General features: G+C 52.1%; 1 protein-coding gene across 5 annotated transcripts in view; it reads left to right on the top strand.

Moving 5' to 3' along the window:
- palm2akap2 (PALM2 and AKAP2 fusion) overlaps nt 1-21,281 on the top strand; it is a 475,642-nt gene that overhangs the window by 190,494 nt on the left and 263,867 nt on the right. Inside the window, exon 1 of one of the 5 annotated variants that reach the window (XM_072517291.1) lies at nt 18,383-18,536. The exons of the other annotated variants lie outside the window; for them this stretch is intronic. The gene's annotated coding sequence lies outside the window, so the exon portion shown is untranslated. Of the gene's footprint in view, nt 1-18,382; nt 18,537-21,281 lie in introns of those variants that run through there. 5 annotated transcript variants of the gene reach the window in all.

The raw sequence follows: 21,281 nt of genomic DNA on the forward strand, positions 1-21,281 counted from the left end.
CCGGCTGCTGCAGCAGTCGCGCGCGGATTAGCGCAATCGGGAGCGCCGCAACAGACGGCTCCGCCACCCTCCCGCGACCCACCTGCGGGACGCGCCCCCGAGTTTGAAAATGTATGCTCTAAATTTATTTTTTTTAAATAAAAAATTACTACAGCAGTTGGCATCTGAAACAAAAAGAGAAAATGCTGGGCAATCTCAGCAGGTCTGGCAGCATCTGTGGAGAGAGAAGGGAGTTGACGTTTCGAGTCTGGATGACCCTTTGTCAAAGCGAATGCCCTGGGGACCTGAGTTCAAATCTCATCACAGCAAATGGTGAAATTTCAATTCAATAAAAGCTGGAATTAAGAGGCTAATAATGACCATGAAACCATTGGCGATTGTCGTAAAAAAAACATCTGGTTCATAATGTCCTTTAGGGACGGAAATCTGCCCCCCTTACCTGGTCTGGCCTACATGTGACTCCAGATCCAGTTAATGTGGTTAACTCTTAGCTGCCCACCTGAAATGGCCGAGCGAATCATTCAGTGCCAGGACAATTGGGGGTGGGCAATGAATGCCAGCGGCAACAATGTCCGTTGAATTAAAACACAATCAGATGAAGACACCAAGCCAGGAAAGAGGATATTAAGACAGGTAACCAAAAGCTTGCTTGAACAGGTAGGTTTGAGGGATATTCCAAAAGGGAGAAAGACAGGCGGAAAAGTTTCGGGAGGGAATTCCAGAGCTTGGGGTATTGACCGCTGAAGTGATGGGAATCGCAGACGTGCACGAAACCAGAATCCCAGGAGCGCAGAGACGTGAGAGGGCCATCGAGCTGGAAGTTACAGAGATGGACAGGGGCGAAGCTTTTGAAAACTAGGCGTGAAGTGTTTCCGACCTGGACTTAGGTCAGCGAGCAGGTGGATGAATGGGACCGTGTGTGGGTTAGGACAGGGACAGCAGAGGCTTCGCTTTAACGCCTTGTCAGTTCGACAAGATTTCGGTGAGTAGTTATCATCCATGAAACTGTGCCCCGCAGGCCCCAAATTCATGGAAGAAAGGGAGGGGAGTAAACTGGGTCAAAGGAGAATTGAAAACATTGATGCGATTCTCTGTTAGTTGACGGCGAAATCGCAAAACACGAACGGGCGGAGAATAGATTCCGCCGCCAAAATTGCAGCGGGCGTCGATTTGACGCCAAATCGCAATTCTCCTTCACCTCGACAGTAGCGTGAATGTGGTCCGCAACGCACATACAGTAGACACCGTTTGCACGTCATTAGCAGGCCCGACCCGGTATTCTCCGGGGCCTCCGCGATTCTCCGCCTCCGATGGGCCGAGTTCCCGATGGCGCGGCTCACTTGTGCTGAAGGAGAGAGAGGGGGCACAGAAAGTGTCCTACATCACCATAGTTTGCCGACAGTTGTGCCGCTGGCCTGGGAGAGCTTCTGCCTGGGCCGGTGGGAGTATCGGGGGTGAGCAAGGGGCAGGCTGTGGGGTCGGGGTTGGCGGGCATGGAACACCATTGCTGCAGCCGGCAGGCAGCCATGCAGCGGCACACGCCGCCAACAATCCATTGTGAACTTAGCGCCATGTGTGGTATAGGTGTCCCCCAGGCCACCCCCCTACGTGCCCTCTGACCCCAGCTGACCCATCAGCTGTATGGGCGCGCTCCAGCACAAGTGCCAGCTTGTTGGGCTGGGATGAGTGTGTCTGGGTATTGTAATGTGTATATGGGTGGCACGGTGGTTAGCACAGTTGCCTCACAGCTGCAGGGATCCGGGTGCAGAATTGATGGGCCGAATGGCCTCCTTCTGCACTGTAAATTAATAATAATAATCGCTTATTGTCACAAGTAGGCTTCAGTGAAGTTACTGTGAAAAGCCCCTAGCCGCCACATTCCGGCGCCTGTTCGGGGAGGCCGGTATGGGAATTGAACCCGCGCTGCTGGCTGTGTTCTGCATTACAAGCCAGCGATTTAGCCCACTGTGCTAAACCGTATGCGGCTGCAGCTTGTCAGCCTCCTGAGAGCCAATCGCGAATCCGGTGAATCCCGCACTGTTTTGCATTGGAATCGATTGTGTCCCACGTGCTGTCGGTGCTAGCCCCTCCACAGTGGCTGAATCAGTCCAGGTGCGGCGCCAGCTTTGCTGTCGCGAAGCTCTCATTTAATAGTCTCGAAAATGAGCAATCCTGACTTTAGCAAACCTGGGAATAGCAGTTGGCACTTGGCGGGGAATGTGGATCCATTTCTAGACTTTTATTGCATATGAATCAGCAGCAAGATTAGGCCATCCGGACCCTCAAGCCAGCTCCTCAATTCAGTCAGTTCATGGCTGATCTGAGTTCATCACATCATTGTCAGACGGGACCCTGGTCAGAGATGTAGAACAGGGGAGTTTTAAAACCTTCCTCTCCATTCTAAGAGCCCTCACATTACACAAATACGATAACATGCAAGCCTTATTGGTGTCATTTATTTTGGGTGACTTATGGTCCTCAAGTGGCCTTACTGCCACCAGGTGAAGATGTTTCTGTCTGCTCTTTATCTGCAGAGTGATTCCTGGCCGGCATATTCCAGCATCTCTGTAACCTGCCCCTACCTAAGGCAGGAAAAATTCCACAGTTGCCAAGCCAACAGGATGATAAATTGTGGCGTTCATGGAGGGACCCTTTTAAGGCATGTTTCCAGGACAAGGTTCCTTTCAGGGCTCCGGGCCCAGGTAGCTGAAGACTTGGTTACCAACATCGGAATAAAGTTGAAAAGGAGTCAATGTCCCTTGAGCTTTGGTGTATAATCACCCACACGGACCAGTGAGGAATTCTCCCGACAGTGTCCAATTTTTCAGTGTCAGTCTAAGCTCAGCCGGAGCTGGCTACAGGCTCTGGGTCAGATGTATCTCCCAGTTGGATGGAAAATGATCAGCTGGCAGGGTTACAGTGGCGATCCAGGGAGTTCTGTCCAGAGTCCCGGTCAATTTTCACCCCTCAACGGGCATCGCCAACTCAGATCAGCTAATCGTTAAACTCATTGCTCTTTGTGGGAGCTTGCTGTGCACAAATTGGTTGCCGCCTTGGCTTAATCCAGACTGCACTTCAGAAAAGTGTTTAGTTGGCCGTAAATCACTTTGGGGAAACTCTTGGGTCAAGAGAACCACCCAACGTCTGTTAAGTCCACCTGAGAACACAGGCGGGAATTTAGTGCTTGTCTGAAAGGGAGCATTTGTTTTGGATTATTTTAATAACTTCAGATGAAATAATAAGAAGTAGGGGAAATTTCAAAGCTTTAGCCCAAGCTTTAATGGTGCAACAGACAGAATTCCTCCTTCGTGTATGATCAGTTTGGGTGACAGTACACCGAAACCTACAAGGAATCTTCTCTCCTTTGCGATGTTACTCCAATGTGGGTGGCCGTATCGTCAGTTGCCTGGGCCCGAAGTTCTGAAATTCCCTCTCTAATCCTCACCACTTCTAAAACTCCTCCCTCCTTTAAAAAGCTCCTTAAAACCTACCTCTTTCTGCCCAAATATTCCTTATGTGGCTCAGGGTCGAGCCGTACTCCATAACAGGCCTGAAGCGGGAAGGGATGTTTTACTGCGTTAAAGGTGATATACAAATGCAAGTTGTTGCTGATGAATGTCAGGACACAAAATGACAGCTCATGCCATCATGTCAATATGTGCAAGTATTTCCAGAGCATCAGAAGGACAATAACTGATGTGTAAAGTATTGGCCCTTCTGTCTTCGTCTCTTTCATAGAGACGTGTTGGTGATTCCAAGTATTACAGTTACAATGGAATGTGATGTGTTGGGTGCTCTGGGTCCGTGGAACACATACAGGCCACCAACACTTAAAATAGTACAACACTATTTTATTAAGTCAGAAACTGTTGATCATACTTTGACTGTGGGGTAACACGATATTAGATTGAACTAAAGACCTATGCCTTGTCCAAACCAGTCGATGCACTCAGCACATGGTGAATGTCTGTGCTGCAAGCTGTGAGCCCTGTCCCACTGCAGCTGCAGCTCGAATGAGCGGGAACTCTGGTGCCCCCTGTCTTTATAGTGCGTGTGCTCTAACTGGTGATTGGCTGCGGTGTTGTGTGTGTTGATTGGTCCCGCTGTGTGTCCATCAGTGTGTGTGTGTGTGTGTGTGTCTGCACCATGATATACTGGTGTATATTATGACATCCCCTCTTTTATAAAAGAATGTATGTGTGTGGCAATAAATAATGTGTGGTGAGAATGTTCCTAACTACGTGTGGGGTGCGAAGACATATTTACAGGACTACGTACATGAGAACTAAGCTATTTACATGGGAAGGTGCCTGGTGCAGAGAAGCAGTATGCAACAAGAATAACGAGATGAACACTATATACAAACCAGGTAAACGATCAAACAAAGCAACAAAACAATTCAGAAAGTCTATAAGTCCGCAAAGTTCATAAATTAAGTCTCAGAGGTGTGCGACGAATTCTGGTTGACCGCCTCAAGGGTGGGTCGAGAGTCGCCGGTTCAGGAGCGGGCTAGACTGCGTCAGAGTCGGGGGATGCAGAGTGACAGGGATTTCTGCATAGTCTGTGGCAGGGTCAGCAGGAGGGCGAGGCGACAATGGAGGATCACGTGGCGAGCGTGGAACGAGACGAAGGGCGCGTCGATTGCGGTGCACAATAGAGCCATCTGGTAGACGAACCAGGAACGAGCGGGGGGCCACCTGCTGAAGGACAACAGCGGTTGCAGACCAGCCACCATCCGGAAAATGGACGTGGACGTTGTCATCTGGAGCCAGAGCAGGGAGATCAGCTGCACGGGAGTCATGAGCCGCCTTGTGCTGTGCACGAGACAGCTGCATCCGGCGAAGGACCGGAACGTGGTCGAGGTCCGGGACATGAATGGACGGCACCGTCGTCGTCAGGGTACGACCCATGAGCAACTGGGCTGGCGACAGGCCAGTGGACAGTGGGGCGAAGCGACAGGGCAGCAAGGCGAGGTAGAAATCGGACCCAGCATGGGCAGCCTTGCATAGGAGCCGTTTGACTATATGTACTTTCTTCTCCGTTTTGCCGTTGGATTGGGGGTACAGGGGACTGGATGTCACATGGGCAAAATTGTACCACCTGGCAAAGTTGGACCATTCCTGGCTGGCGAAGCAGGGGCCATTGTCCGACATAACCGTGAGCGGGATGCCATGTCGACCAAAGGTTTCTTTACATGCACGAATGACTGCAGACGAGGTGAGGTCGTGCAACCGTATCACCTCCAGGTAATTCGAAAACTAGTCCACGATCTGGACACAGTCTCTACCCAGCGTGTGGAACAGGTCGATGCCCACCTTGGTCCATGGTGATGTGACCAACTCATGGGCTGCAGGGTCTCACGTGGTTGGGCCGGCTGGAAGCGCTGTCAAGTGGGGCAGTTGAGCACTGTGTTGGCTATGTCGTCATTAATGTCGGGCCAGTACACTGCCTCTCGGGCCCGTCGGCGGCACTTTTCCACGCCAAGGTAGCCCTCGTGTAGCTGTTCCAGGACAAGCTGGCGCATGCGGGATGACAATGCGGTCCAGTTTTAGACCGCCAGATCATCTCTGATATTATAGAACTGAGGGCATTGGCCCTTGAGCCACCCGTCCATTAGGTGGTGCATGACACGCTGTAGCAAAGGGTCAGCCGCCATCTCGCGGCAAATTTGGACGAGGCGTTCATCCATGGCAGGTAGATTGGAGGCCGCGAATGCCACATGGGCGTCAACCTGGCAGACAAATCCCGCTGGGTCACATGGAGTGTCGACTGCCCTGGAGAGAGCGTCAGCAATGATGATGTCTTTGCCTGGGGTGAATACCAGCTGGAAGTCATATCGCCGGCGCTTGAGAAGAATACGCTGGAGGTGAGGCGTCATGTCGTTCAAGTCTTTCTGTATTATATTGACCAGCGGGCGATGGTCAGTCTCGATGGTGAATTGAGGAAGTCCGTAGACATAATCGTGAATCTTTACCACACCGGTCAGAAGGCCCAGGCACTCCTTTTCTATCTGCGCGTAGCGCTGTTCCGTGGGGGTCATGGCCCGTGACGCAAATGAAACGGGGGCCCATGATGAGGCCTCATCGCGTTGAAGGAGCACTGCGCCAATGCCAGGTTGGCTGGCATTGGTTGATACTTTGGTCTCCTTTGCTGGATCAAAGAAAACTAAGAACGGGGCCGTGGTCAGTTTTGTTTTGAGTTCTCTCCATTCGCGCTCGTGGGCAGGGAGCCATTGGAAGCCTGTCGTCTTCCTGACCAAGTTCCTGAGAGCCGTAGTATGAGAGGCAAGGTTAGGGATAAATTTCCCTAAAAAATTGACCATGCCCAGAAATTGGAGGACCGCCTTCTTGTCCTCTGGTGTTTTCATAGCTGTGATGGCAGCTGCCTTGTCCGCATCCGGCTGCACACCCAATTGGGAGATATGGTCCCCGAGGAACTTGAGTTCTGTCTGACCAAAAGAGCATTTGGCCCTGTTGAGGCGGAGGCCATGCTCACGTATGTGTTTGAACACGCGCTGGAGGCGACTAACATGCTCCTGCGGGGTGGTCGACCAAATGATTATGTCGTCGACATAGACGCAAACACCTTCAATGCCTTCCATCATTTGTTCCATAATCCTATGGAACACTTCTGAAACAGATATGATCCCAAACGGCATCCTGTTGTAACACTATCTGCTAAAGGGGGTATTAAATGTGCACAGTTTCCTGCTGGATTTGTCGAGCTGGATTTGCCAGAATCCTTTTGAGGCGTCGAGTTTGGTGAAGAGCGTGGCGCGAGCCATCTCGCATGTGAGCTCTTCGCGCTTGGGAATTGGATAGTGCTCCCTCATGATATTGCGATTTAGATTCTTGGAATTAATGCAAATTCTCAATTCGCCGGAAGGCTTTTTTACACATACCATGGAACTGACCCAGTCGGTTGTTTCCGTGACTTTGAAAATTACTCCTTGCCCATGTGTTTTGGTCGTGCCCGGCACTAGTGGAGTTGCGAGAACAATATCTAAGGTGGTGAAAGTCCAGGTCAAGCCAAGTTGGGGGCTAGCATTATTTGGAGTAGCGGATGTGCCGGGAGTGCAGGAGGCGAAAGAGGCCGGCATTCTGGCCTTTGCGTCCCTGGTAGCCCGGCGAAGGATCTTGTTAGTGTGGAAAGATGCAAAGCCCCACATTGTGGAGGCCTGGATAAATGATATGGCAGGGCTTATCAAGTTGGAAAGGATAAAGTTTGCCTTGAGAGGGGGGAAGGGGGGGGAGGGAGGAGGGGGGGGAGGGGGGGGGGGAACATCTCTTTTGGGGGGGGGGAGAACGAGGGACGGGGAAGGGGGGGTTTTCTGGGGGGCATTTGAGCAAGAAAATACATAAATGATCTGGAAAACTGATATGTACGGGAGGAATTCAATGTAGAAAGTTCTGTAACATATTGCTTTGCCATGTTTATATCTTGCTATGCGAGTTTTCTTTTCTTTTTGTTCCGGGGGGGGGGGGTTTGTTTGTATGGTTGAAAATTTTGTTAAAAAATTCTTAATAAACATTTTTTTTTTAAAAAGGAAATCACTCCTTGGTTCTGGAGGTCCTGGAGCTGCTGCTTGAGGCAGTTCTTAAGGGGTGTTGGGACCCTGCGAGGTGCGTGCACCACAGGCGTGGCATTCTGTTTTAATAAGATCTTATAGGTGTACGGGAGGGTGCCCATGCCCTCGAAGACGTCGTGGTGCTGGTTGATAATGGCGTCGAGCTGCGCCCTGAAGTCGGTGTCCTGAAAGGCAGACGTTTCAGCAGGAGAGAGAGAGTGAACTCTCTGAACGAGGTTCAACAGCTTGCATGCCCGCGCGCCAAGCAGGGAGGCTTTCGAGGAGCCCACGATTTCAACGGGACGGATGGCTTTGCCTCACTTCAAGTTGGCATGAGCCGCTGGCATTAATGGCATTGCCATTGTAATCTAATAGCTGGCAGGCTGATGGAAGGATGACTGGTTTGACACAAAGGCTTTGGAGGTCAGACCACACAATGAGATTCGCGGAGGCACCAGTGTCCAGGCGGAATCGTATTTGGGACCGGTTGGCCGTCAGGGTGGCACACCACTCATCGTCGCCGTCCCCTCGTTTGGTGCGCACAAGCGCGGGAGTCCGCGAAAAGCACGCAAAAGGCCGCCCTCATCCAGGCTGAGGCCCTGGAGTTGCTCGATTGCTTGGACCTGTTCCGCCTCGTGGGGACCTTGCCGCGTCGTTTCAGCGGCTTGGATGTGGGAATACCGACTCGTGGCGTTTTCGTGTAGCACAAAGGTCTCGATGGCGGTCGCTAGGGTGAGCTGCTTTACCCTGAGGAGCTGCTGGCGTAGGGGGTCCGATTGAACACCAAAAACGATCTGGTCGCGTATCATGGAGTCGAAGGTGGGCCCGTAGCTACAGGACTGCGCAAGGATGCGGAGGTGGGTGAGAAAGGACTGGAAAGGTTCATCCTTACCCTGCAAACGCTGTTGGAATACATAGCGCTCAAAACTTTCATTCACCTCTACGCTGCAGTGAGTGTCAAACTTGAGGAGGACCGTCTTGAACTTTGTTTTATCTTCATCATCTGCAAAGGTGAGAGAATTGAAAATGTGGATGGCATGGTCTCCGGCCGTGGATAGGTAGAGAGGGATCTTCCTGGTGTCCGAGGCATCCTCCCGGTCTGTGTCTTCAAGATTGAGCTGGAAGCGTTGTTTGAATATCTTCCAGTTGGCCCCTAGGTTACCGATGATGCGGAGCGGCGGCGGCGGGCGGACGCTGTCCATTTTGCAGGATGGCTGTATGCTGGTGGAAGGCAGATCACTTGCAGGTAGGTCTAAGAAGTTCTAGTATCCCTCAACTCCTGGTATCATGATGTGTTGGGTGCTCTGGATCCTTGGAACACATACAGGCCACCAACACTTAAAATAGTGCAACACTATTTTATTAAGTCAGAAACTGTTGAGCATACTTTGACTGTGGGTTAACACGATATTAGATTGAACTAAAGACCTATGCCTTGTCCTATCCAGTCTATGCACTCAGCACATGGTGAAGATCTGTGCTGCAAGCTGTAAGCTCTGTCCTACGAGGAGGCTGCAGCTCGAATGAGCGGGAACTCTGATGCCCCCTGTCTTTATAGTCAGTGTGCTCTCACTGGTCATTGGCTGCGGTGTTGTGCGTGTTGATTGGTCCCGCTATGTGTCCATCAGTGTGTGTGTCTGCACCATGATATACTGGTGTATATTATGACAGAATGTTCAGTATCTCCTCTTGTTGGTTCCTCCAGCTGGACCATGCAAACCCAGTGCACACTTGATGGGCTGAATGGCCTCCTTCTGCACTGTAAATTCTCTGATTCTATGATAATGAATAGCCGAGATGGGGCGAAAATTCCTGAAGGCCCATTTTGGGTCCACAAGGAGCAATCGGCCAACAGCTTGCTCTTACAAGGGCCCAAGGCCAGCTATAAAATCTTCAGGAAACTGGAGAAGGTGATCCAAACATGGGCTCATTTTCTAGTCAAAAGAAAAGGCCACAGGATATAATTCCCAATCGGGACATCCGATCATGTCGGTCTCAATCCGGGCCGGCTTTTAGGTTCTGGTTACACGAGCCTCAGCTGATAGGCATCGGTGGGGTAGCCCGTCTTCCGTGGGTCCTATGTGGAGATCAGTTGGCTCGTCCCCCTGGATCTCATGAGGGTTATTACATCAGCCCAAAGGTGAGGCAAAGGGCCGCAATTTACGAAGAACTGGGACCCGCCACAACTCCGCAGCTGTCACTGGCGGGAACCGGGCACGGAGAGTGGATTCTGGGTAAGAGGTGAGGCCAAGAGCCAGGCTCAAGTGACGGGGATGAAGTGACGGGTCCGGTCGGTGGCCGACCTTAAGGATTGCGCAGTTGGAGGGAGGAAGGATACCTCCGACTGGAGCTGGCCTCATCACCCGGTCTGAGGCCCCAGACGCCATTTTGAGAGCGTTAATAGTTAGCACCAGGCAAGCACCACTCAAAATGGATCCCGGAGTGACATAAGGAAACAGCTGACTGACATCGAGCACTCCGCACAGAGAGACTAGCCAGGGACCTTCAAGCAGCTATTGGATGATATAGAATGATATAGTGTAGATTAATTTGTTCTTAAGGGCAGCACGGTAGCATTGTGGATAGCACAATTGCTTCACAGCTCCAGGGTCCCAGGTTCGATTCCCGGCTTGGGTCACTGTCTGTGCGGAGTCTGCACATCCTCCCCGTGTGTGCGTGGGTTTCCTCCGGGTGCTCCGGTTTCCTCCCACAGTCCAAAGATGTGCAGGCTAAGTGGATTGGCCATGCTTAATAACTCCTTGGTGTCCAAGACGTGCAGGTTAGGTGGATTGGCCGTGCTAAATTACCCCTTGGTGTCCAAAGATGTGCAGGTTAGGTGTGGTTATGGGGCAGGGGAATGGGCCTAGATGGGGTTCTCTTTCAGAGGGTCGGTGCAGACTCGATGGGCGGAATGGCCTCCTTCTGCACTGTAGGGATTCCATACTTCTATGATCCTCTCTCCACAGATGCTGCCGGACCTGCTGAGTATTTTCTGTTGTTGTTTCAGATTCCAGCATCTGCCGTAATTTACTTTCATTTTATTAACAATGTGACGTTGGTTGAGTGTTTCATATTGACCTGGCCACCATCAAGTGCAGCATGGAATTGGAAAAAGTGTTATGCTTCATTGACCTTGATTTATACAAATGTATTGAGGAATGATACAGGGAATTACATGACCCACAACTGCGCTCCAATGCATTTCCCGCAGCCACTTAATGTTTGGTGGGGTATTCGTTGGCGAAGGGCGAGATCTCTGCACCCACCTGGAGGGGATGATTCCACCCTTTGAGCCCTGTAGCATATACACCCAGTGGTCTTGCTGCTTGCAGAGACTGGAATTGCCTTGAGCGCGATTTCTCAGCCAAAGCTCATTCTTTCCTCACCCAAGCACTATGCTCACGTACAGACCACAGATAGAGTTGCCAGCCCTCCAGGATTGCCCTGGCGTTTCCCAACTTGGAAGACTGACCTCCCAGATACTGGCGTAAGCAACACATGGGAGACAAATGATCGGTGCATCAAAAGCCATGGGATGGATTCTCCGGCGACGAAGTGCCGGCTGAAGCGGAGAATCCGCGGGCGTTTTACGACGCCAAAATCGGCGCTGAACCCTCACCGATTGTGGGACCGGTGAGGGGCTAGCAGCAGGGCCGGGTAAACCTCCTGGCTCCCGAGCCAACACCGGCCGGAGAATGGCCTCCTTTTGCACTGCAGGGATTCTATGGTTCTCTCATCCTCCCTCCACAGATGCTGTGAGACCTGCTGAGATTGTCCAACATTTTCTGTTTTTGTTTCAGATTCCAGCATCCGCCGTAATTTGCTTTCATTTTATTAACAATGTGATGTTGGTTGAGCGTTTCCTATTGGCCAGGTCGCTGGCCGTGGGCGACGACCTACAGCGGGCACGCCGTAAACGTGGCGTCGGCCGTGCGCGGACCCGACCCGCCAGATGCGACCCCACGGGCCGCCCCCCCCCCCTGGGCCTCGCGGCTGCCCGCTCAGCCAGCGGCACGGATCCCGGCTGAGTGTGGCGGCGCTGGACACAGTCCGCGGCCGCCAGGCCGGGTTCCCGACGTCAACCGCGCGGTCGGGAATTCGGCCCATCGGCGGCGCAGCATCCCGGCAGGGCCTGCCGATAACGCGCCAGCACGCTGGCAACGGCGTGCGGCACGCGACGCGATTATGCCACTTTGGAGGGGGCGGAGACTGGAAAACCGGCGTCAAACCGGCGCCGCCCCCCGGCTTGGCCGTCGGAAGGGATTCTCCGTCCGATCGTCGATTATGGGCAGCACGGTAGCATTGTGGATAACACAATTGCTTCACAGCTCCAGGGTCCCAGGGGATCCTGGCGCTATATGACAGCAATCCCCTTTTCCATATTGGCGCTGGTTTGTCTGAACACAGCCTGCACAGCCCATTGCTGCCACTTGATGTCCCACTCAAACCATATGTTAGTGAAGGACGTGAGTTCCAGATACCTGGAGGACTGGCGACAGGACATCTCGGAGATCAAGCATCGGCTCTGGGAAAGCGTTTTGTGAGAGGGAAAAACGGAGGCGGGAGCAATGAGGGGAAATAATTCCTGACGTTCCACTCCAGCCTTCAAATAAAACCAATCCATTCTGGAAAACAAATGGAGAAAAGCGGCTGATTGGTCTGTGGCACTTAAACGTAGCAGAGAATATGGGTCCCAAGTGTCAAATAAGTTTGTTTTTCAAAATTACATAATTGGTTAAAAAACAGAATCAGACGCAGTGTTATAACCCGCAAGTATCCTTTTTTAAAATAAGTTTAGAGTACCCAATTCAATTAGGGGGCAATTTAGCGTGGCCAATCCACCTACCCTGCACATCTTTGGGTTGTGGGGGCGAAACCCACGCAAACACGGGGAGAATGTGTAAACTCCGCGCGGACAGTGACCCGGGGCTGGGATCGAACCTGGGACCTCGACGACGTGAGGCAGCAGTGCTAACCACTGCACCACCGTGCTGCCCTAACCACAGGTATCTTAACGGGGTGGGAATAATTAACTTTCCCGTGGACCTTGCAGAATACGAGCTCCCCCGTTAAAGGAGCGGGGAACCTCTGAACAATGTCTAGTTGTATAGAACATAAAGCCGGCCAGTTAGGCAGCGCGAGGCAGACCCACTTGGGATCTACAGTGTGATGTCTAGCATAGTTACTGTAAATAAACTCATTTTCATTGCACTACCCGGTGTGGACTCCTCCGTGGCCGTATAAAAGGAGGCTTGAGGAAAACTATAGTGCAGCAATTTGTCCTGATCAATAGTGCACTTCCTGACAGGGTGGTAGAAGCAGCTTCAACGGTAACTTGGCAATTGAGTGGGGGGGGGGGAATACTTTGCAGGGTTATGGGAAAGAACAGGCGGGTGGGATTAATTGAGTAAGCTCTATTAATGAGCCGGCACAGACAGAATGGGAGGACGGCCTCTCCCGCAGTGCTGTCTTGTTCTACGGCTCTCTGATAAAGTTGCATTTTGCGACAATCCAGGAAAATGGAGGATGCCGTGTCGGAACTGCTCCCCGGTGCATTCCCTGTCAGCGGGGAACCTACCGATGGGAGCGGACCAGGTGTGGATTGGCTGCTCACAGCTCACGCCAGGGGGCCCCACTATCACAACTGAGGCCCAAATTAGTGCCGGTTTTTATGGCCTCACCAGCGTTTTCCTGCCACTGAACCAGCTCTGTTGCCCTCGCCCCCTATATTAATGTGACAAATGCTATGACAATTGATGCCATGCAGAAGTTGTGATTTAAAGCAGTTGATATCAATAGGAGAAACGTTAGGGCACAAATGTAAGAACTATATTCCACACGGTGGAAATTAATTACTTTCCAAAACAGAAAGCAGGTCGAGTGGAGGAGTGTGAGGGGAGTGACATCGGACAGGGCATAGTGTCGCTTCCAATACTGGAATGGAGACTCTGGAGGGTTAGGAATAAGGGGCGAAATTCTCCGGAAACGGCACGATGTCCGCCGACTGGCGCCCAAAACGGCGCAAATCAGACGGGCATCGCACCGCCCCAAAGGTGTGGAATGCTCCGCATCTTTGGGGGCCGAGCCCCAACCTTGAGGGGCTAGTTCGGCGCCGGACAAATTTCCGCCCCGCCAGCTGGCGGAAAAGGCCTTTGGTGCCCCGCCAGCTGGCGCGGAAATGACATCTCCGGGCGGCGCATGCGCGGGAGCGTCAGCGGCCGCTGACAGCATTCCCATGCATGCGCAGTGGAGGGAGTCTCTTCTGCCTCCGCCATGGTGGAGACCGTGGCGGAGGCGGAAGGGAAAGAGTGCCCCCACGGCACAGGCCCGCCCGCGGATCGGTGGGCCCCGATCGCGGGCCAGGCCACCGTGGGGGCACCCCCTGGGGCCAGATCGCCCCGTGCCCCCCCCCAGGACCCCGGAGCCCGCCCGCGCCGCCTTGTCCCGCCGGTAAGGTAGGTGGTTTAATTTACGTCGGCGGGACAGGCATTTTAGTGGCGGGACTTCGGCCCATCCGGACCGGAGAATCGCGCGGGGGGGCCCGCCAACCGGCGTGGCGCGATTCCCGCCCCCGCCGAATCTCAGGTGCCGGAGACTTCGGCAACCGGCAGGGGCGGGATTCACGCCAGCCCCCGGCGATTCTCCAACCCGGCGGGGGGTCGGAGAATTTCGCCCCAGGTGTTGCATGTTGCTGAGTCTAGTTTCCATGACTAGGTGTTCCATTACTGAAGCTATGAGCATTCTCCCCCTTTCTCCTCGCCTATCATGATGGGAGGTGCTCTTTATATATCCCACGTATTAACCTAATACTACATCAAGAATTGTTGCTGGGGTGGGGGGGGGGGGGGGGGGGGGGCGGTGATGGAGGGTGAATGCAGGAACATAGAGTTGGAGAAGATGACTGAGATAGTTTGGTGGGGAGGGTTGAGGGTGGAGGGCATAAGATAGAATTGAAAGTCAGATCGGAAACTATGCAGCAAATGTACACAAGCCTCTTTCAGGCCCCACGACGCACTCAATTAAGGCCTTTTCTCCATAGTGTGGCTATAATGCGGGAGGGAAACCTTCAGTTTATTCCATTTCTATTGCAAGTATGCCCTGCAAATGGATGTTTTGGTGTGATTCAACAGTTTATTATTCCTGGCTAAGCCTGACCTTCCCAAAGAACTAACCGGATCCCTGGCAGTTACAGAGCTTGACCTCAGAATATCTCTGCTGAAAAGGCATCATCCTGCTTCCCACTGAAAGACTCCTGATGCACTGACGGCGTTACTCTTTTAGAGTAATCCACACTTGCTGCCCCCAAACCACCCAGCAGAATATGATAGCACCTTAACATTAACACATTCAAAAGACCGAGGGCTGGATTCTCCCTTTGGGAGAGTAAGCGCTGTCGCCAGTGGACCCTGTGTGGTCTTTTACGACCAAACCCTAACCCTAACCCTAACCCTAACCCTAACCAAAAAGTCGGCGTGAAACGCTCGCCGATTCCAGTCCTAGTGAAACTCCCGCGCAGCATGACGTAAACGGCCGGAGACTGATAGGGTCACGGGCCGCACAAGCACAAGGCTGATGACCCCTGCAGCAGTCGCGCCGTACAACATGGCAGCGCCCATGGGCGAACCCAACCCGCCACCCAACAGCCCAGCCCCCGGCCACCACCCACCAGTCCCCCCAGCCCCAGCAGAAGCCTCCCCGGCCAGCGGCACGGACCCCGGCCGAGCGTGGCGGCGCCGGACACAGTCCGCAGCCAGCACCCCGGGTTCCCGACCACACGTGTCCCGCGCTGTCGGGAACTCGGCCCATTGGGGGGCGGGGCATCGTGGGTGGGCCAGCCGATGACACACCAACGGCGTTGAAACGGTGCACGGTACGCGTCACGATGAGTTTGGAGGGGCCGGAGCATGGCAGACTGGCGTTAAACTGGCGCCGGCCCCAATTCCGGCGCGAAAATCCATTCTCTGCCCAATCGCGATTTCGGAGTCAGGCTACGGAGAATACCGCCATCTCATTCTGCCAGATGTGGAATGGAAAGGATTCTCCCCCATTAAATTTACCACATCCAGACAGAATTAGTCATTCTTTGCTCCCAAACTATGACAACAGTAACATTAATGACACATTGAGAATGTCCGTGCCACCAAATCATAAGGTGTGGGTTCCCAAACCCCACTTCAGATAGGTGAGTATAGAATCTCAGGCATCAGATGAGACGTTAAGCATCTTTAGTCAATGTAAAAGACCCCATGGCAATATTTTGACGAGCAGAGGAGTCGTCCCCACAGTGCCTTGGCCAATATTTACTCCCCAACCAACATTAATAAAAGCAAATTATCTGGTCATTATCACATTGGTGTTTGTGGGAGCTTGCTGTGCATGGAATGGTTGATGTGTTTTCTTTTCTTACATGGCGACATTGTGACGTGACGACACCTCAAAAAATACTCGTTTGGCTTGGAATGCCAGTCTTCCTACAAACATTGGGCAGCACGGAAGCACAGTGGTTAGCACAGTTGCTTCGCAGCTCCAGGGTCCCAGGTTTGTTTCCCAGCTTGGGTCACTGTCTGTGCGGAGTCTGCACGTTCTCCCCGTGTCTGCGTGGGTTTCCTCCCGGTGCTCCGGGATTCCTCCCACAGTCCAAAGATGTGCAGGTTAGGTGGATTGGCCATGATATTAAATTGCCCCTTAGTGTCCAAAAAGATTGGGTGGGGTTACTGGGTTACGGGGATAGGGTGGAGGCATGGGCTTAAGAGGGGTGCTTAAGAGCCGGTGCACACTCGATGGGCCGAATGGCCTCCTTCTGCACTGTAAATTTCTATGATTCATTGAGCTAAAATTTAGACATTCTCTAAAAAGAATTGTGCTCCATTTTGGCCTGCGTGAATGTTCATCTTAGTCGGAGATGGTTTGACGGGAGGACCGAGGGTCTTTGGGAGACGGACGTTCTGCATTGTGGAGAGGTGGGATGGGGCTGCATGGATGTGACACTCCACAGCGTGGGGCGTCAGAGATTTCTCAATGCCATCCCAGCCGCCACCTCTCTCTCTCTCTCTCTCAGGCTGTGCAGAAACGTTATTGGTCTTTGCAGCATTGGAAAGCTTGCCGTCCTCCTTGTTCTTCTTGTCAAACTTCAGGTAGAACTGGCAGGTCCAGGATCTTCACCCGCACGCCAACTGGACTCCCCTCACCCCTCACAAATGGACAGATCGCTCCTTGTCATTTCAACTTGGTAGCATTTCTACATTTGAGTCTGATTTTGCGGAGTCAGTGCTGTTCACTGGGGTATCCTGGCCACTAGTTGCACCTCTTGGGGCAAAAACAATGCCACCATAATGCACGGATGGCGACAGAATAATCACAGCAACGCCGCCGCAATTTTCCAACAGACCTATCCGGTGCCTGAAGTGGCAATTCAGACAATGACCCCCATATCCTTTCTTTAAACTATAGTTTTGGCCAGAGCACTGGACATTTCAAAAGAATGGCCGCTGTTCTAGTTAAGTTTTCCCCTGTTAAAGACACAAAGGCTTGCATTTATTTAGATCCCTTCATGACGTACCAAAACAAAATTTCCAGCCAATTAACGCATTTCTGAAATGTAGTCACTGCCGTAGTGCATGAAACGTGACAGCCAATTTCCACACAGCAAGATCCCACGATAGCAATGTGACAATACATCGATAAGCTGCTTTTAGCGATGTTGTCTGAAAGGTAAGTGTTGGTCAGGAGACCAATAATAACTGCTTGCTCTCCTTCAAGATACTGCCCAGGGATCTCTTGCACCTTGTGGGAAGAGATGGGACTTTGGTTTAACGCCTTAATTAAAGTCAGCACTGCCGGCAGTGCAGCAATCCCTCAGCACTGCCCTGGCGCCAGCCTGCATTAAGTGCTCAATGCTCCAGAAACATTCGATGAATACCTGACCTGCTTTTTGTTTTAGCGCATCTTTGCACCCAGACTTTGTTACCCTTTGGGGAACGGTGGAGGAAAGTGGGGGAAGGATCCCCCAGCTGACTATCAGCTCGTTGAACCACGTTATGAACAATCCTTCCGTGGCCAACAAGTCCTGGTGTTGGACTCGAACCCAGAGCTCCTGGTCCAGAGGAAAGGGACACTACATGAATGAAAAATGAAATGAAAATTGCTTTTTGTCACAAGTAGGCTTCAAATTAAGTTACTGTGAAAAGCCCCTAGCCGCCACATTCCGGCACCTGTTCGGGGAGGCTGTTACGGGAATTGAACCGTGCTGCTGGCCTGCCTTGGTCTGCTTTCAAAGCCAGCGATTTAGCCCTGTGCTAAACAGGGATACACAGATACATAGAAGATAGGAGCAGGAGGAGGCCTTTTGGCCCTTCGAGCCTGCTCCGCCATTTATCACGATCATGGCTGATCATCCAACTCAATAGCCTAATCCTTCTTTCTCCCCATAGCCTCTGATCCCATTCTCCCCAAGTGCAATATCCAGCCGCCTCTTGAATCTACCCACTGTGCCACAAGACCTCCTCCTGACCTTGTGGCTCAGAGGCAAGCGGGCACTACCCACCCGTCCTCCCCCTCACGCAAATACCGAAACACTTATACTTGCAGGTAGAATAAGCTAATGCATTTTATTGCTTCTCTGCAACTCACTGATGAACTAGCCTCCTCTAAGCGATCCCCAGCTCCAATCAGGGAGACTATTCCCGAGGCAGTCACGTAGCTCTGAGCACTGTTGTAAGGATTGTGCTTGGATTGCCGTTCAACCCCCAGCTGAGCCCAGATTCTGACACCTAAGTATCTGGAGAATCAAACGAGCTCACTCTGCCTTCGCTGACCCTGAACAGAGCCTGCAGAACTGCAACAAAGCAGAAAGGAGCAAATTAGATTATGTGGGGGTCTGGATTGCTCTCTCGGTTCGCGCCAGGTTGCATTTTAAAACCCTAAAAAGGCCAGCCTGTCGGGAGGAAGGTTTTGAGGAGAATAGCAGAAGGTAAGAAGAAACCAACGGTGTTGTGTGGGTTTCTTTTTTAGGAGGAGATGAATTTTAAAATGAAGTGCAAAGCAAAAAGGCAAAGAATGCTAAGTTCGTTTTCTGTGCAGCTTCGGTTAGTAAGACACCACTGTACAGTGGGCGAGGAAAATAATTGTTTCAGTGGAATAGGTGAAGAATAATGGATGCCTGTGAGCGATCCATTCAGAGGGCTCAGTGGAAGATCTGTACTAGGGAAATTAAACACGAGTTGTGTGCAAATGCTGTATGGGCCGTCGAATTGAGCTCGTCCAGAAATTATTCTCAGCTGTCTTTTACAGCTGCCGAAATGGGTGGTTTTATTTGACAAGGGCAGTTATTGCATTTCTGGTTGATTCTTCAGCTATGAGTCGGTGCTAACAGCAGCTGCTAGCACACTCCTTGTCCTTGACGAACAATAACGCCACAGACTAGAGGGTCAATGATAGGGACATCGTTTTTGCAGATTTATCAGGAACAATCTTCAGGTCTTCATTGGAAAATCATTCAGCAAGTGAGTCGGCGATGAAGAAAGTCTGGTTCTTTGATGACTGGAATTAGTCATTTTAAAATATTACGTCTGAGTGTAGGAATTCCTCACTCCCTGGAAGAAGAAGAATGTCCTCTCTTTTCTTTTTTACATCTGCCCTCGCCCTTGGTCTCATCGCGAATCGACTTTGACGAGGAACCTTGGAGTTGTCTAGATTACTCGAGCTGTATCCTCCGAGTCATCTTCAAGTGGGGAGGTTTTCCCGCTGCATTCTGTGGGAGGAATTTTCGCCACCCCACGGTGATGGGCTGGGAGACAGGACACCAGGGAATAGCGGGGGGGAGGGGGGTATCCCAAGGCGAGTCCAGATGCAGAGCGGCTGCCTGTTAAACCAACGCGGGAAGCCAATTCCAATACGTAAAGGCCCTATGGAGGGAGATTCTTCCAGGCTGCCAGCCATTTTGCTGGTTATACGGAGCAAGCGCCCTCCCCCCTCCCCACTATCCTGGGACGCTGCCTTCATGGAGCAGGCCTGCCTGCAGTCATCAAGAAGGCCATTGGAATGGGAGGGCTCCGTGTCCTAAAACAGGGGTGGGGCCTGCAAGTAAGGCGGGGTCATTCAGAGGGGGTGGGTTCAAGTCCCATTTCAGGTTCTGGACCGCAAAACGACATTCCAATGCAGTTCCGAGGGAGTGCTGCCTTGTCAGAAGTATGGTCTTTTGGGTGAAATGGTAAATCATCCCACCCCCCCTCCCATCCGTCCGCCCAATTGGGCATGGTTTCAAAGAAGATCAAGAGAGTCCTCCTCACATCGAGGATCAAAATCACTAATCTCTGGAATTGCCTGCCCGGACGGTGGTGAAGGCCCAGTGACTGTGTACGTTCAAAACAGACGCTCATGCATTTCTAGACACCAATGACATCAAGGTGATAGTGCAAGAATGTGGTGTTGAGAAAGAAGATCGGCCATGATCTATTTAAATAGCAGAGCTGGCGCAAGGGGCCGAGTGGTCATGATCACATCGCAGTGGGAGCTTGCTATGCACAAATTGACTACCTTGTGTTGTGTTATGCTTCTTCATGTAGCATAAGCTGCTTCCTTGATGTAGACTCTGACAAAGGCAGGTTCAGACTTGGAGAATGGTTTAACACATTTTTTGAACAGTTAACAATTCTCCTACTTGAGTTCGACTCTCCTGCTGATCTTACTATAGTAACTCGATCTAACTAACCAGTCTGCTCTAATCCATGCGGTGGGTGTGATGGTTCCCTGATCTGCCCCTGTCCTTCTCTCGGAGTGTCGCCTGTGGAAAGAGAAGGAGCATGTGTGCCCTGTCCTTTTATATGGGAAGCCCCCTTGTGGTAGTGTCACCTCTGTGTGTATCGTGACTGCCCATTGGTCATGTCCTATCTTACTGACCTATTCGTTGTATGTCTGTGTGTCATGATGTCTCTGGTGCTCCCTCTAGTGTTTATTTAGTCTTAGTGTATCTACATTAACCCTTTGTATATTTACAGTGATGCATATCACCGGACCTTGTTTTCACACAACAGTTACGACATTCTTGAAGTACATAATTGACTGTAAATTGTTTTGGGGCATCCTGCGGTTGTGAAAGATACCATATAAAAGCCAAATCTTTCTTTTTTTAAATAACTTTTGAATTTTCTTTTCCAAGTAAGTGCAATCTCTAAGTCTTTATCCAAGGCATTGAAGTTATTCAAATCCAACTCAGACATTTAAGCATAAAGACATTGGCCGGGATTCTCCGAGCCCGCACCGGGTCGCAGAATCGCCAGGGGGGGCACGATGCCGGTTGGGGGCTGTTGAAAGCAGCCCCTGCGGCGATTCTCCACGCTCAGCGGGCCGAGTACCCACCGAGGTCCGCCGAGTCCTACCCGGTGGGACCTCGGCGTTCTGACTGCGGGGGCCGTCCTGGTGTGGGGGGGAGGGGATCCGACTCCGGGGGGACCCTCCACGGTGGCCAGGCCTGTGATCGGTGGCTACCAATCGGCGGGCACGCTCATTTCGGGGGGAGGGGCCTATGTTCTTCCGCGCCGGGCCCCTGTAGGCCTCCGCCATGTTGAACGGGGGCCGGCGCGGAGACAGAAACCATGCGCATGCGCGGACCAGTGCCGGCCGTGAAGGGCCGGCTTTCGGTGCCGGAGCAGCGCGCAGCAATCCGGCGCCGTTCTGGCCCCAGAAGAAGAGGAGAATGCCTGGGCCTGGAGGCCCG

The sequence above is a fragment of the Scyliorhinus torazame genome, chromosome 9, assembly GCF_047496885.1.
Source record: "Scyliorhinus torazame isolate Kashiwa2021f chromosome 9, sScyTor2.1, whole genome shotgun sequence".
Taxonomy (NCBI): Eukaryota; Metazoa; Chordata; class Chondrichthyes; order Carcharhiniformes; family Scyliorhinidae; genus Scyliorhinus; species Scyliorhinus torazame.